Here is a 14,216-nt window from a genome sequence, read left to right as displayed (position 1 = left end):
AAAACTGGAAATAGAACTGCCATATGGCCCAGCAATCCTACTGCTGGGCATACACACCGAGGAAACCAGAATTGAAAGAGACGTGTATACCCCAATGTTCATTGTAGTACTGTCTACAACAGCTAGGATATGGAAGCAACCTAGATGCCCAGTGGCAGAAGAATGGATGAGAAAGTTGTAGTACATAAACACAATGGAATATTACTCTGTTATTAAAAATAATGCATTTGAGTCAGTTCTAATGAGGTGGATGAAACTGGAGCCTATTATACAGAGTGAAGTAAGTCAGAAAGAAAAACACCAATATAGTATATTAATGCATATATATGGAATTTAGAAAGATGGTAACAATGACCCTATAGGCAAGACAGCAAAAGAGACACAGATGTAAAGAACAGACTTTTGGACTCTGTGGGAGAAGGCAAGGGTGGGATGATTTGAGAGAATAGCATTGAAACATGTATATTACCATATGTGAAATAGATGATCAGTCCAAGTTCAATGCATGAAACACGAAACTCAAAGCCAGTGCACTGGGACAATCCAGAGGGATGGAATGGGGAGGGAGGTGGGAGAGGGGTTTTGGATGGGGGGACACATGTACACCTGTGGCTGATTCATGTCAATCTATGGTGAAAACCACCACAATACTGTAAAGTAATTAGCCTCCAATTATAATAAATAAATTTACTAAAAAAAAAAAAAAGAAACTAATATTGAACAGCTAGCAGGCTATACGTCACAAGGCAAAGAAAGTAAAAAACTCATACTTAATTTATAACCAGCCTATAGCTTGACTGTTTTATTACCTGTCTTTTAACATATTGATATATATATGTGTGAGAAATAACCTCTCTCTCCAGAATATTAGCATTAGCACAGTTAAATTAAGTCCTTTCATATGTATAATGTTTTCCAAATTTGAGAAACCTGTAAGTCCCAACACTCTGAGACCTTGACCAAGTGACATCATAACTTTAGACTTGTTTCCTTATGTATTGAATAGTAAAGTTCTAAGTTTCAGGTACAATAGAAGGTGCAAAAGTGATCTATAAACTGCATTGCTTTATGCAACTGAGAGACATTATAATATGTGATCTTACAACTATGCTACAAGGGAGGCAGCTCCAACCTATCCCCTGCAGTTGCCCCAAAGATAGGGTTCAAACTTGGTATTTCTATTGTTCTCACTTTTTGCTATACTGGCCTCCATTAAAGATGGTATTTCAGCTACCTAGAGAAGAGGTAGGAATTTAGGAATCAGCAAACTAAAATGGACTGGAATGGGTGAATTTAACTCAGATGACCATTATACCTACTACTGTGGGCAAGAATCCCTTAGAAGAAGTGGAGTAACCCTCATAGTCAACAAAAGAGTACAAAATGAAGTACTTGGATGCAATCTCAAAAATGACAAAATGAGCTCTGTTTGTTTCAAAGGCAAACCATTCAATATCACAGTAATCCAAGTTTGTGTCCCAACCAGTAATGGTGAAGAAGCTAAAGATGAATGGTTCTATGAAGATGTACAGGACTTTCTAGAACTAACACCCCAAAAAGATGTCCTTTTCATAATAGGGGACTGGAATGCAAAAGTAGGGTGTCAAGAGATACCTGGACTAACAGGCAAATGTGGCCTTGGAGTACAAAACAAAGCAGGCTAACAGAGTTTTGGCAAGAGGATACACTGGTCATAGCAAACACCCTCTTCCAAAAACACAAGAGAAGACTCTACATGTGAACATCACCAGACGGTCAATACCAAAATCAGATTGATTATATTCTTTGCAGCCAAAGATGGAGAAGCTCTATACAGTCAACAAAAACAAGACTGGAAGCTGACTGTGGCTCAGGTCATGAACCCCTTTTTGCCAAACTCAGACTTAAATTGAAGAAAGTAGGGAAAACCAATAGACCATTCAGGAATGACCTAAATCAAATTCCTTACTATTATACAGTGGAAGTGACAAATAGATTCAAGGGATTAGATCTGAAACTCAGAGTGCCTGAAGAACTATGGACGGAGGTTCATGACATTCTACAGGAGACAGGGATCGAGACCATCCCCAAGAAAAAGAAATGCAAAAAAGCAAAATGGCTGTCTGAGGAGGCCTTAAAAATAGCTGTGAAAAGAAGAGAAGTGAAAAGCAAAGGATACAAGGAAAGATATACCCATTTGAATGTAGAGTTCCAAAGAATAGCAAGGAAAGATAAGAAAGCCTTCCTCAATTATCAGTGCAAAGAAATAGAGGGAAACAATAGAATGAGAAAGCCTAGAGAGCTCTTCAAGAAAATCATAGATACCAAGGGAATATTTCATGCAAGGACAGGCTCAATAAAGGATATAAATGCTATGGGCCTAACAGAAGCAGAAGATATTAAGAAGAGGTGGCAAGAATACACAGAAAAACTGTACAAGAAAGATCTTCATGACCCAGTATTCATGATGGTGTGATCGCTCACCTAGAGCCAGACATTCTGAAATGTGAAGTCAAGTGGGTTTTAGGAAGCATCGTACGAACAAAGCTAGTGGAGGTGATGGAATTCCAATTGAGCTATTTCAACTCCTGAAAGATGATGCTGTGAAAGTGCTGCACTCAGTATACCAGCAAACTTGGAAAACTCAGCAGTGGCCACAGGACTGGAAAAGGTCAGTTTTCATTCCAATTCCAAAGAAAGGCAAAGCCAAAGAATGCTCAAACTACCACACAGTTTCACTCATCTCACATGCTAGTATAGTAATGCTTAAACTTCTCTAAGCCAGGCTTCAGCAGTACGTGAACCATGAACTTCCAGATGTTCAAGCTGGATTTAGAAAAGGCAGAGGAACCAGAGATCAAATTGCCAATGTCATTGTGTCATTGACAAAGCAAGAGAGTTCCAGAAAAATATCTACTTTTGCTTTATTGACTATGCCAAAGCCTTTGACTGTGTGGATCACAACAAACTGTGGAAAATTCTGAAAGAGATGGGAATACCAGACCAACTGACCTGCCTCCTGAGAAATCTGTATGCAGGTCAGGAAGCAACAGTTAGAACTGGACATGGAGCAACAGACTGGTTCCAAATCAGGAAACAAGTACATCAAGGCTGTATATTGTCATCCTGCTTATTTAACTTATATGCAAAGTACATCATGAGAAACACTGGGCTGGATGATGCACAAGCTGGAATCAAGACTGCTGGGAGAAATATCAATGACCTCGGATATGCAGATGACACCACCCTTATGGCAGAAAGCGAAGAAGAACTAAAAAGCCTCTGATGAAAGTGAAAGAGGAGAGTGAAAAAGTTGGCTTAAAACTCAGCATTCCGAATACTAAGATCAGGAGGAGCCAAGATGGTGGAGGAATAGAATGGCAAGACCACTTTCTCCCCTACAAATTCATCAAAAGAACAATTCAACGCAGAGCAAACTTCACAAAACAACTTCTGATCACTAGCTGAGGACATCAGGCTAGTGCCTGCCCAGAAAAGCAGCCCATTGTCTTCAGAAGGAGGTAGGACAAAATATAAAAGATAAAAAGAGAGACAAAAAAGCTAGGGATGGAGACCCGTCCCAGGAAGGGAGTCTTAATAGAGGAAGTTTCCAAACACCAGGAAACCCTCGCACTGGCGGGCCTGGGGAAAGTTTCTGAATCTCGGAGGGCAACCTAACTGGGAGGAAAATAAATAAATAAATAAATAAATCCCACAGATTACGTGCCTAAAAACAACTTCCAGCAGAAAAGTACCCCAGACACCAGCATCCACCGCCAGCAAGTGGTGTGGGCGGCATTGCTTAGGGTAAGGACTGGGCCTGAGTGCCCTGAGGGCGATCGGAGGGAGCTTTTGTGAGATACCAACTTAAACTGTGGGACAGCAAAAGAGAGAGAGAAAATTAACTGGCCCGAACACACTGCCGGCCATTCGCAGAACAAAGAGTCTGAGCAAGTCCAGAGGAGCTAGCCGGCTGTGGACCGGCCCAGTCCCGCCGGAGGCAGGAGGCAGAGGGGAGGGGAAAGGGGCAAACTCGGCCCCAAAGATGGCATCCCCTACCACACTGCAAACAGGCCTCCAGTTTCTAACCAAAGACTTCCTGAGATTCTAGATGGTCGACATCCACTGGGAGGGTCGCGGCTAAACACAGGGCACACAAACCCGACCGGTGCAGGCGGAAACTAAGGCTGGGGCCGCGGAGGGGAGAAGGCGCATAGCACCCGGGGAGAGTGTGCCTGTCAAGCTCCTGGCTGCCTGAGCTGCTCGGGCCTGGGAAGGCACAAAATGCAGGCACAACCGAGTCTGCGCTTTTGTGTAGTACCCAAAAACTGGAACCGCACGCAACACAGGGCACGCTCCATATAGAACAGCCGGGACCCTGAGCAGCGTAGACGGGGAAAACAGCGCCACCCCCCCCCCTCCCCGCAGCATGAGGGAACTAGCGAACCTGAACAAGAGACTACCTCCGCCAGCATGTGTCAGGGCGGAAATTAGGCACTGAAGAGACCGGCAAACAGAAGCCAAATAAACAAAGGGAACCGCTTCAGAAGGGACCGGTGCAACAGATTAAAATCCCTGTAGAGACTACACCGGAAGGGGCCTACAGATATCGAGAAGTGTAAGCTAGAATGAAGAGCTATCTGAAACTGAACTGAACCCACACTGACCGCAACAGCTCCAGAGAAATTCCTAGATATATTTTTACTTTTTTTTTTTTAATTAAAAAACAAAATTTTTTTCTTTTCTTTTCTTTTTTATTTTTTCTCTTTTATTTTCTTTTAAAATTCCCTATTACTCCCCCATTACTCCTTAACTTTCATTTTCATATATTTTTAAGATTTTTTTAATTAGGAAAAAAATTTTTTTTCTTGATTTTTTTCTTTTTCTCTTATTTTCTCTTAAAGTCCTCTATTACTCCTCTACTACTCCTGAAGTTGCATTTTCATTTCACTATAACCTTGCAAAAAAAAAAGAGAGAGAGAGAGAGAAGCCCTATTTTTCAACCGAACTTCATATATATTTCTAAAATTTTTTGTGTTTTTGTTTTTGTTTTTAACATTGTATTTTTAACAGTCTAACCTCTACTCTATATTTTTAATCTTTGTTTTTCAGTATGTGATATAAACTTTGGACATTTAAGAAGCCAATATTCAGTTCCCATTTTTACTCCAGAGGGTGTTGATTACTCTCTCCCACTTTTGACTCTCCGTTTTCTACCTCAGAACACCTCTGTTCCCTCCTTACCCCTTCTCTTCCCAATCCAATTCTGTGAATCTTTGTGGGTTTCTGGGCTACGGAGAACACTTTGGGAACAGACAACTGCATAGATCTGTCTCTCTCCTCTTGAGTCCCCCTTTTTCTCCTCCTGCTCATCTCTGTCTCCCTCCTCCCTCTCCTCTTTTTCATGTAACTCTGTGAACCTCTCTGGGTGTCCCTCATGGGGGAGAATCTTTTCACCATTAACCTAGAAGCTTTATTATCAGTGCTGTATAGTTGGAGAAGTCTTGAGACTACTGGCAGAATAAAACAAATCCAGAGGCAGGAGACTTAAGCCCAAAACCTGAGAACACCAGAAAACTCCTGACTACACAAAACATTAGGTAATAAGAGACCATTCAAAAGCATCCATACCTACAATGAAACCAACCACCACCCAAGAGCCAATAAGTTTCAGAGCAAGACATACCATGCAAATTCTCCAGCAACACAGGAACATAGCCCTGAGTGTCAACTTACAGGCTACCCAAAGTCACACCTAACACATAGACCCATCTCAAAACTCATTACTGGGCACTCCATTGCACTCCAGAGAGAAGAAATCCAGTTCCATGCACTGGAACACGGACACAGCTTCCCAAACCAGGAAACCTTGACAAGCCAATCGTCCAACCCCACCCACTGGGTGAAACCTCCACAACAAAAAGGAAGCACAGACCTCCAGAATACAGAAAGCCCACTCCAGACACAGCAATCTAAACAAGATGAAAAGGCAGAGAAATACCCAACAGGTAAAGGAACATGAAAAATGCCCACCAAGTCAAACAAAAGAGGAGGAGATAGGGAATCTACCTGAAAAAGAATTTAGAATAATGATAATAAAAATGATGCAAAATCTTGAAAACAAAATGGAGTTACAGATAAATAGCCTGGAGACAAAGATTGAGAAGATGCAAGAAATGTTTAATAAAGACCTAAAATAAATAAAAAAGAGTCAATTAAAAACGAATAATGCAATAAATGAGATCAAAAACACTCTGGAGGGAACCAAGAGTAGAATAACGGAGGCAGAAGATAGGATAAGTGAGGTAGAAGATAAAATGGTGGAAATAAATGAAGCAGAGAGGAAGAAAGAAAAAAGAATCAAAAGAAATGAGGACAATATCACGGACCTCTGGGACAATGTGAAATGCCCCAACATTCGAATCATAGGAGTCCCAGAAGAAGAAGACAAAAAGAAAGGCCATGAGAAAATACTCGAGGAGATAATAGCTGAAAACTTCCCTAAAATGGGGAAGGAAATAACCACCCAAGTCCAAGAAACCCAGAGAGTCCCAAACAGGATAAACCCAAGGCGAAACACCCCAAGACACATATTAATCAAATTAACAAAGATCAAACACAAAGAACAAATATTAAAAGCAGCAAGGGAGAAACAACAAATGACACACAAAGGGGATTCCCATAAGGATAACAGCTGATCTATCAATAGAAACCCTCCAGGCCAGAAGGGAATGGCAGGACATACTTAAAGTAATGAAAGAGAATAACCTACAACCTAGACTACTGTACCCAGCAAGGATCTCATTCAGATATGAAGGAGAATTCAAAAGCTTTACAGAAAAGCAAAAGCTGAGAGAATTCAGCACCACCAAGCCAGCTCTTCAACAAATGCTAAAGGATCTTCTCTAGACAGGAAACACAGAAAGGCTGTATAAACGTGAACCCAAAACATCAAAGTAAATGGCAACGGGACCACACCTATCAATAATTACCTTAAATGTAAATGGGTTGAATGCCCCAACCAAAAGACAAAGATTGGCTGAATGGATACAAAAACAAGACCCCTATATATGTTGTCTACAAGAGACCCATCTCAAAACAAGAGACACATACAGAATAAAAGTGAAGAGCTGGAAAAAAATATTTCATGCAAACGGAGACCAAAAGAAAGCAGGAGTCAAAATACTCATATCAGATAAAATAGACTTTCAAATAAAGGCTGTGAAAAGAGACAAAGAAGGACACTACATAATGATCAAAGGATTAATGCAAGAAGAAGATATAACAATTATAAATATATATGCACCCAACATAGGAGCACCGCAATATGTACGGCAAACGCTAACGAGTATGAAAGAGGAAATTAATAGCAACACAATAATAGTGGGAGACTTTAATACCCCACTCACACCTATGGATAGATCAACTAAACAGAAAATTAACAAGGAAACACAAACTTTAAATGACACAATGGACCAGCTAGACCTAATTGATAGCTATAGGACATTTCACCCCAAAACAATCAACTTCACCTTTTCCTCAAGTGCACACGGAACCTTCTCCAGAATAGATCACATCCTGGGCCATAAATCTAGTCTTGGTAAATTCAAAAAAATTGAAATCATTCCAGTCATCTTTTCTGACCGCAGTGTGGTAAGATAAGATCTCAATTACAGGAAAAAAATTGTTAAAAATTCAAACATGTGAAGGCTAAATAACACGCTTCTGAATAACCAAAAAATCATAGAAGAAATCAAAAAAGAAATCAAAATATGCATAGAAATGAATGAAAATAGAAACACAAAAACCCAAAACCTATGGGACACTGTAAAAGCAGTGCTAAGGGGAAGGTTCATAGCATTACAGGCTTACCTCAAGAAACAAGAAAAAAGTCAAATCAGTAACCTAGCTCTACACCTAAAGCAACTAGAGAAGGAAGAAATGATGAACCCCAGGGTTAGTAGAAGGAAAGAAATCTTAAAAATTAGGGCAGAAATAAATGCAAAAGAAACAAAAGAGACCATAGCAAAAATCAACAAAGCTAAAAGCTGTTTTTTTAAAAAAATAAACAAAATTGACAAACCATTAGCAAGACTCATTAAGAAACAAAGGGAGAAGAACCAAATTAACAAAATTAGAAATGAAAATGGAGAGCTCACAACAGACAACACTGAAATACAAAGGATCATAAGAGACTACCACCAGCAACTCTATGGCAATAAAATGGACAACTTGGAAGAAATGGACAAATTCTTAGAAAATTATAACTTTCCAAAATGAACCAGGAAGAAATAGAAGATCTTAACAGACCCATCACAAGCAAGGAAATCGAAACTGTAATCAGAAATCTTCCAGCAAACAAAAGCCCAGGACCAGACGGCTTCACAGCTGAATTCTACCAAAAATTTAGAGAAGAGCTAATACCTATCTTACTCAAACTCTTCCAGAAAGTTGCAGAAGAAGGTAAGCTTCCAAACTCATTCTATGAGGCCACCATCACCCTAATTCCAACACCAGACAAAGATGCCACAAAAAAAGAAAACTACAGGCCAATATCACTGATGAACTTAGATGCAAAAATCCTTAACAAAATTCTAGCAAACAGAATCCAACAACATATTTAAAAAATCATACACCATGACCAAGTGGGCTTTATCCCAGGAATGCAAGGATTCTTTAATATCCGCAAATCAATCAATGTAATACACCACATTAACAAATTGAAAGATAAAAACCATATGATTATCTCAATAGATGCAGAGAAAGCCTTTGACAAAATTCAACACCCATTTATGATAAAAACTCTCCAGAAAGCAGGAATAGAAGCAACATACCTCAACATAATAAAAGCTATATATGACAAACCCACAGCAAGCATTACCCTCAATGGTGAAAAACTGAAAGCATTTCCCCTAAAATAAGGAACAAGACAAGGGTGCCCACTCTCACCACTACTATTCAACATAGTTTTGGAAGTTTTAGCCACAGCAATCAGAGCAAAAAAAGAAGTAAAAGGAATTCAGATATGAAAAGAAGAACTGAAACTCTCGATGTTTGCAGATGACATGATCCTCTACATAGAAAACCCTAAAGACTCTTCCAGAAAATTACTAGAGCTAATCAACGAATATAGTAAAGTTGCAGGACATAAAATTAACACACAGAAATCCCTTGCATTCCTATATAATAACAATGAGAAAACAGACAGAGAAATTAAGGAAACAATACCATTCACCATTGCAACAAAAAGAATAAAATACTTAGGAGTATATCTACCTAAAGAAACAAAAGACCTATACATAGAAAACTATAAAACACTGGTGAAAGAAATCAAAGAGGACACAAACAGATGGAGAAACATACTGTGTTCATGGATTGGAAGAATCAATATTGTCAAAATGGCTATTCTACCCAAAGCAATCTATAGATTCAGTGTAATCCCTATTAAGCTACCAACGGTATTTTTCACAGAACTAGAACAAATAATTTCTCAATTTGTATGGAAATACAAAAAACCTCGAATAGCCAAAGGAATATTGAGAAAGAAGAATGAAACTGGAGGGATCAACCTGCCTGACTTCAGGCTCTACTACAAAGCCACAGTCATCAAGACAGTATGATACTGGCACAAAGACAGAAATACAGATCAATGGAACAGAATAGAAAGCCCAGAGATAAATCCACGTACCTATGGACACCTTATCTTTGACAAAGGAGGCAAGGATATACAATGGAAAAAAGAGAACCTCTTTAACTAGTGGTGCTGGGAAAACTGGTCAACCACTTGTAAAAGAATGAAACTAGAACACTTTCTAACACCATATGCAAAAATAAACTCAAAATGGATTAAAGATCTAAATGTAAGACCAGAAACTATAAAACTCCTAGAGGAAAACATAGGCAAAACCCTCTCTGACATAAATCACAGCAGGATCCTCTCTGACCCACCTTCCAGAATACTGGAAATAAAAACAAAAATAAACAAATGGGACCTAATTAACCTTAAAAGCTTTTGCACTACAAAGGAAACTATAAGCAAGGTGAAAAGACAGCCCTCAGATTGGGAGAAAATAATAGCAAATGAAGAAACAGACAAAGGATTAATCTCAAAAATATACAAGCAACTCCTGCAGCTCAATTCCAGAAAAATAAATGACCCAATCAAAAAATGGGCCAAAGAACTAAACAGACATTTCTCCAAAGAAGACATACAGATGTCTAACAAACACATGAAAAGATGCTCAACATCACTCATCATCAGAGAAATGCAAATCAAAACCACAATGAGGTACCATTACACGCCAGTCAAGATGGCTGCTATCCAAAAGTCTATAAGCAATAAATGCTGGAGAGGGTGTGGAGAAGAGGGAACCCTCTTACACTGTTGGTGGGAATGCAAGCTAGTACAGCCGCTATGGAGAACAGTGTGGAGATTCCTTAAAAAACTGGAAATAGAACTGCCATATGACCCAGCAATCCCACTTCTGGGCATACACACTGAGGAAACCAGATCTGAAAGAGACACATGCACCCCAATGTTCATCGCAGCACTGTTTATAATAGCCATGACATGGAAGCAACCTAGATGCTCATCAGCAGACGAAAGGATAAGGAAGCTGTGGTACATATACACCATGGAATATTACTCAGCCATTAAAAAAATTCATTTGAATCAGTTCTAATGAGATGGATGAAACTGGAGACTATTATACAGAGTGAAGTAAGCCAGAAAGATAAAGAACATTACAGCATACTAACACATATATATGGAATTTAGAAAGATGGTAATGATAACCCTATATGCAAAACAGAAAAAGAGACACAGATGTACAGAACAGACTTTTGGACTCTGTGGGAGAAGGCGAGGGTGGGATGTTTTGAGAGAACAGCATCAAAACATGTATATTATCTATAGTGAAACAGATCACCAGCCCAGGTTGGATGCATGAGACAAGTGCTCGGGCCTGGTGCACTGGGAAGACTCAGAGGGATTGGGTAGAGAGGGAGGTGGGAGGGGGATCGGGATGGGGAATACATGTAAATCCATGGCTGATTCATGTCAATGTATGACAAAACCCACTACAATATTGTAAAGTAATTAGCCTCCAACTAATAAAAATAAATGAAAAAAAAAAAGACAGAATACTAAGATCATGGCATCCTGTCCCATCACTTCATGGCAAACAGATGGGGAAACAATGGAAACAGTGAAAGGCTTTATTTTCTTGGACTCCAAAATCACTGCAGATGGTGACTGCAGCCAGAAAATTAAAAGATGCTTGCTCCTTGGAATAAAAGTCATGACCAACCTAGACAGCATATTATCTTTTTCTTTTGTTCACCCTCCTGGGCCACAGTGGCATGTGCGATCTTCCCAGACTGGTGATTGAACCTGTGCTGTCTGTCACGGGAACCCAGAGTCTTAACCACTGGGCCACCAGGAAGTCCCTAGACTGCATATTAAAAAGCAGAGACATTACTTTGCCAACAAATGTCTGTCTAGTCAAAGGTATGATTTTTCCAGTAGTCATGTATGGATGTGAGAGTTGGACTATAAAGAAAGCTGAGCACCGAACAATTGATGCTTTTGAACTGTGATGTTGGAGAAGACTCTTGAGAGTCCCTTCAACAGCAAGGAGATCCAACCAGTCCATCCTAAAGGAAATCAGTCCTTAATATTCATTTGAAGGACTGATGCTGAAGCTGAAACTCCAATACTTTGGCCACCTGATTCAAAAAATGAACTCATTGGAAAAGACCCTGATACTGGGAAAGATTGAAGGTGGGAGGAGAAGGGGATGATGGAGGATGAGATGGTTGGATGGCATCACCGACTCAGTGGACATGAATTTGAGTAAACTCTGGGAGTTCGTGATGGACAGGGAGGCCTGGTGTGCTACAGTCCATAGGGTCACAAAAGAGTTGGACATGAATGAGAGGCTGAACTGAACTGACCTGAGAGAAGAGAACTGACCTAAATCAGTGCACAGAAACTTTTCTCATTCTAGATATCTAATAGTCCCGGAGCTTCCAGTTCAAGATGGTGGAGTAGAAGGATATGTGCTCATCTCCTCCTGTAAGAGCACCAAAATCGAAACTAGCTGTTAAACAACTATCAACAGGAGGATGCTGGAACCTACCTTAAAAAGATGTGCCACCTCCAAAGACAAAGAAGAACCCAGAACAAAATGGCAGCAGTGGGCAATCATGATAAAATCAAATCCCATACCCACCAGGTGAACAATAATAGCAAAGTTCTCCAACTGTTGTGAAGGTTCTTAGCCCCAGGTCAGACTTCTCAGACTGGGGGTTTGGCAAAAGTGACTGGGAATCCCCAGGAAATCTGACTGTGAAGGCCAGCCGAATTTGATTACAGAATTTCCACAGGACTGGGGGAAAGAGACTCCACTGTTGGAGAGCACAAATAAAATCTTGTATGCTCCAAGATCCAGGGGAAAGGATCAGTGACTCCACAGGAGACTGAACCAAAACCACCTGCTAGTGTTGGAGGGTCTCATGTGGAAGCATGGGTCAGCAATGGCTGGGCACAAGGACGGAGGTTCTGGCAGCAGCAGTCTTGGAAGTGGTCTTATGTGTAAGTCCTCTTGGAGGTTGCCATTAAACATACCATAGAGCCTGTAGACCTCAGGACTGGGTAGCCTCAGGCCAAACAACTAACAAGGAGAGAGTGAAACCCTACCCATCAGCAGACAGTTGGATTAAAGCTTTACTGAGCAAGGCTTTCCCATCAGAGCAAGACCCAGTTTTTCCCACTACTAGTGGTTGCAGCCATGAAATTAAAAGATGCTTACTCCTTGGAAGGAAAGTTATGACCAACCTCGAGAGCATATTAAAAAGTAGAGACATTACTTTGCCAACAAAGGTCCGTCTAGTCAAGGCTATGGTTTTTCCAGTGGTCATGTATGGATGTGAGAGTTGGACTGTGAAGAAAGCTGAGCACCAAACAATTGATGCTTTTGAACTGTGGTGTTGGAGAAGACTCTTGAGAGTCCCTTGGACTGCAAGGAGATCCAAACAGTCCATCCTCAAGGAGATCAGTCCTGGGTGTTCATGGGAAAGACTGATGCTGAAGCTGAAACTCCAATGCTTTGGCCATCTCATGCGAAGAGTTGACTCATTGGAAAAGACCCTGATGCTGGGAGGGATTGGGGGCAGGAGCAGAAGGGGACGACAGAGGATGGCATGGCTGGATGGCATCACCAACTCGATGGGCATGAGTTTGGGTAAACTCCGGGAGTTTGTGATGGACAGGGAGGCCTGGCGTGCTGCGATTCATGGGGTCGCAAAGAGTCGGACATGACTGAGCGACTGGACAGAACTGAACTGAGTCCCTCCCATCAGGAAGATTACACATACCTCTTAGCCTCAACCACCAGAGGGCAGACAGAAGAAGCAAGAAGAACCACAATTTCACAGCAGCTAGAATGAAAACCACATTACAGAAAGTTAATCAAGATGAAAAAAACAGAGAATTCCATCCCAGATGAAGGGACAAAATATAAAACCCCAGAAAAACAACTAAATGAAGTGGAAATAGGCAGTCTTCCAGAAATAACAGTAGGGAAGATGATCCAGGATCTCAGAAACAGAATGGAGAAGATGCAAGAAATGTTTACCAAAGACCTACAAGAACTAAAGAACAAACAGAGATGAATACACTAGAAGGAATCAATATCATAATAATTGAAACAAAAGAATGGATAAGTGACCTGGTGGACCAAATTGTGGAAAGCACAACCACAGAACAGCATATAGAAAAAAGAACGAAAAAAATGAAGACAGTCTAAGAGACCTCTGGGACAACAACAAATGCACCAGTATTTGCACTATAGAGGTCCCAAAAGGAGGAGAGAGAAAGGACCTGAGAAAATATTTAAAGAGATAATAGATGAAAACTTCCTTAACATGGTAAAGGAAATAGTCAACCAAGTCCAGGAAGCACAGAGAGTCCCAAGCAGGAGAAACACAAGAAGGAACACATTAAGACACATAGTAATCAAACTGACAAAAATTAAAGACAAAGGTAAAATACTAAAAGCAACAAGGGAAAAATGATAAATAACATACAAGTGAACTTCCATAAGGTTATCAGCTGATTTCTCAACAGAAACTGTACAAGCCAGAGGGGAATGGCATGATATATTTAAAGTAATGAAAAGGAAGAACCTATAATCAAGAATATTCTACCCAGCAAGACTCTTGACTGGATTTGACAG

The 14,216-nt window shown here is 40.4% G+C and overlaps 1 pseudogene; it reads right to left on the bottom strand.

Annotated features, from left to right (window-relative positions):
• LOC133052745 (UDP-glucose 6-dehydrogenase-like) overlaps positions 1–14,216 on the bottom strand; it is a 122,549-nt pseudogene that overhangs the window by 97,489 nt on the left and 10,844 nt on the right.

This window comes from Dama dama, chromosome X (genome assembly GCF_033118175.1).
Source record: "Dama dama isolate Ldn47 chromosome X, ASM3311817v1, whole genome shotgun sequence".
Taxonomy (NCBI): domain Eukaryota; kingdom Metazoa; phylum Chordata; class Mammalia; order Artiodactyla; family Cervidae; genus Dama; species Dama dama.
The sequence above is the reverse complement of the archived record's forward strand: the minus strand, read 5'-3'. Positions and strand labels throughout refer to the sequence as shown.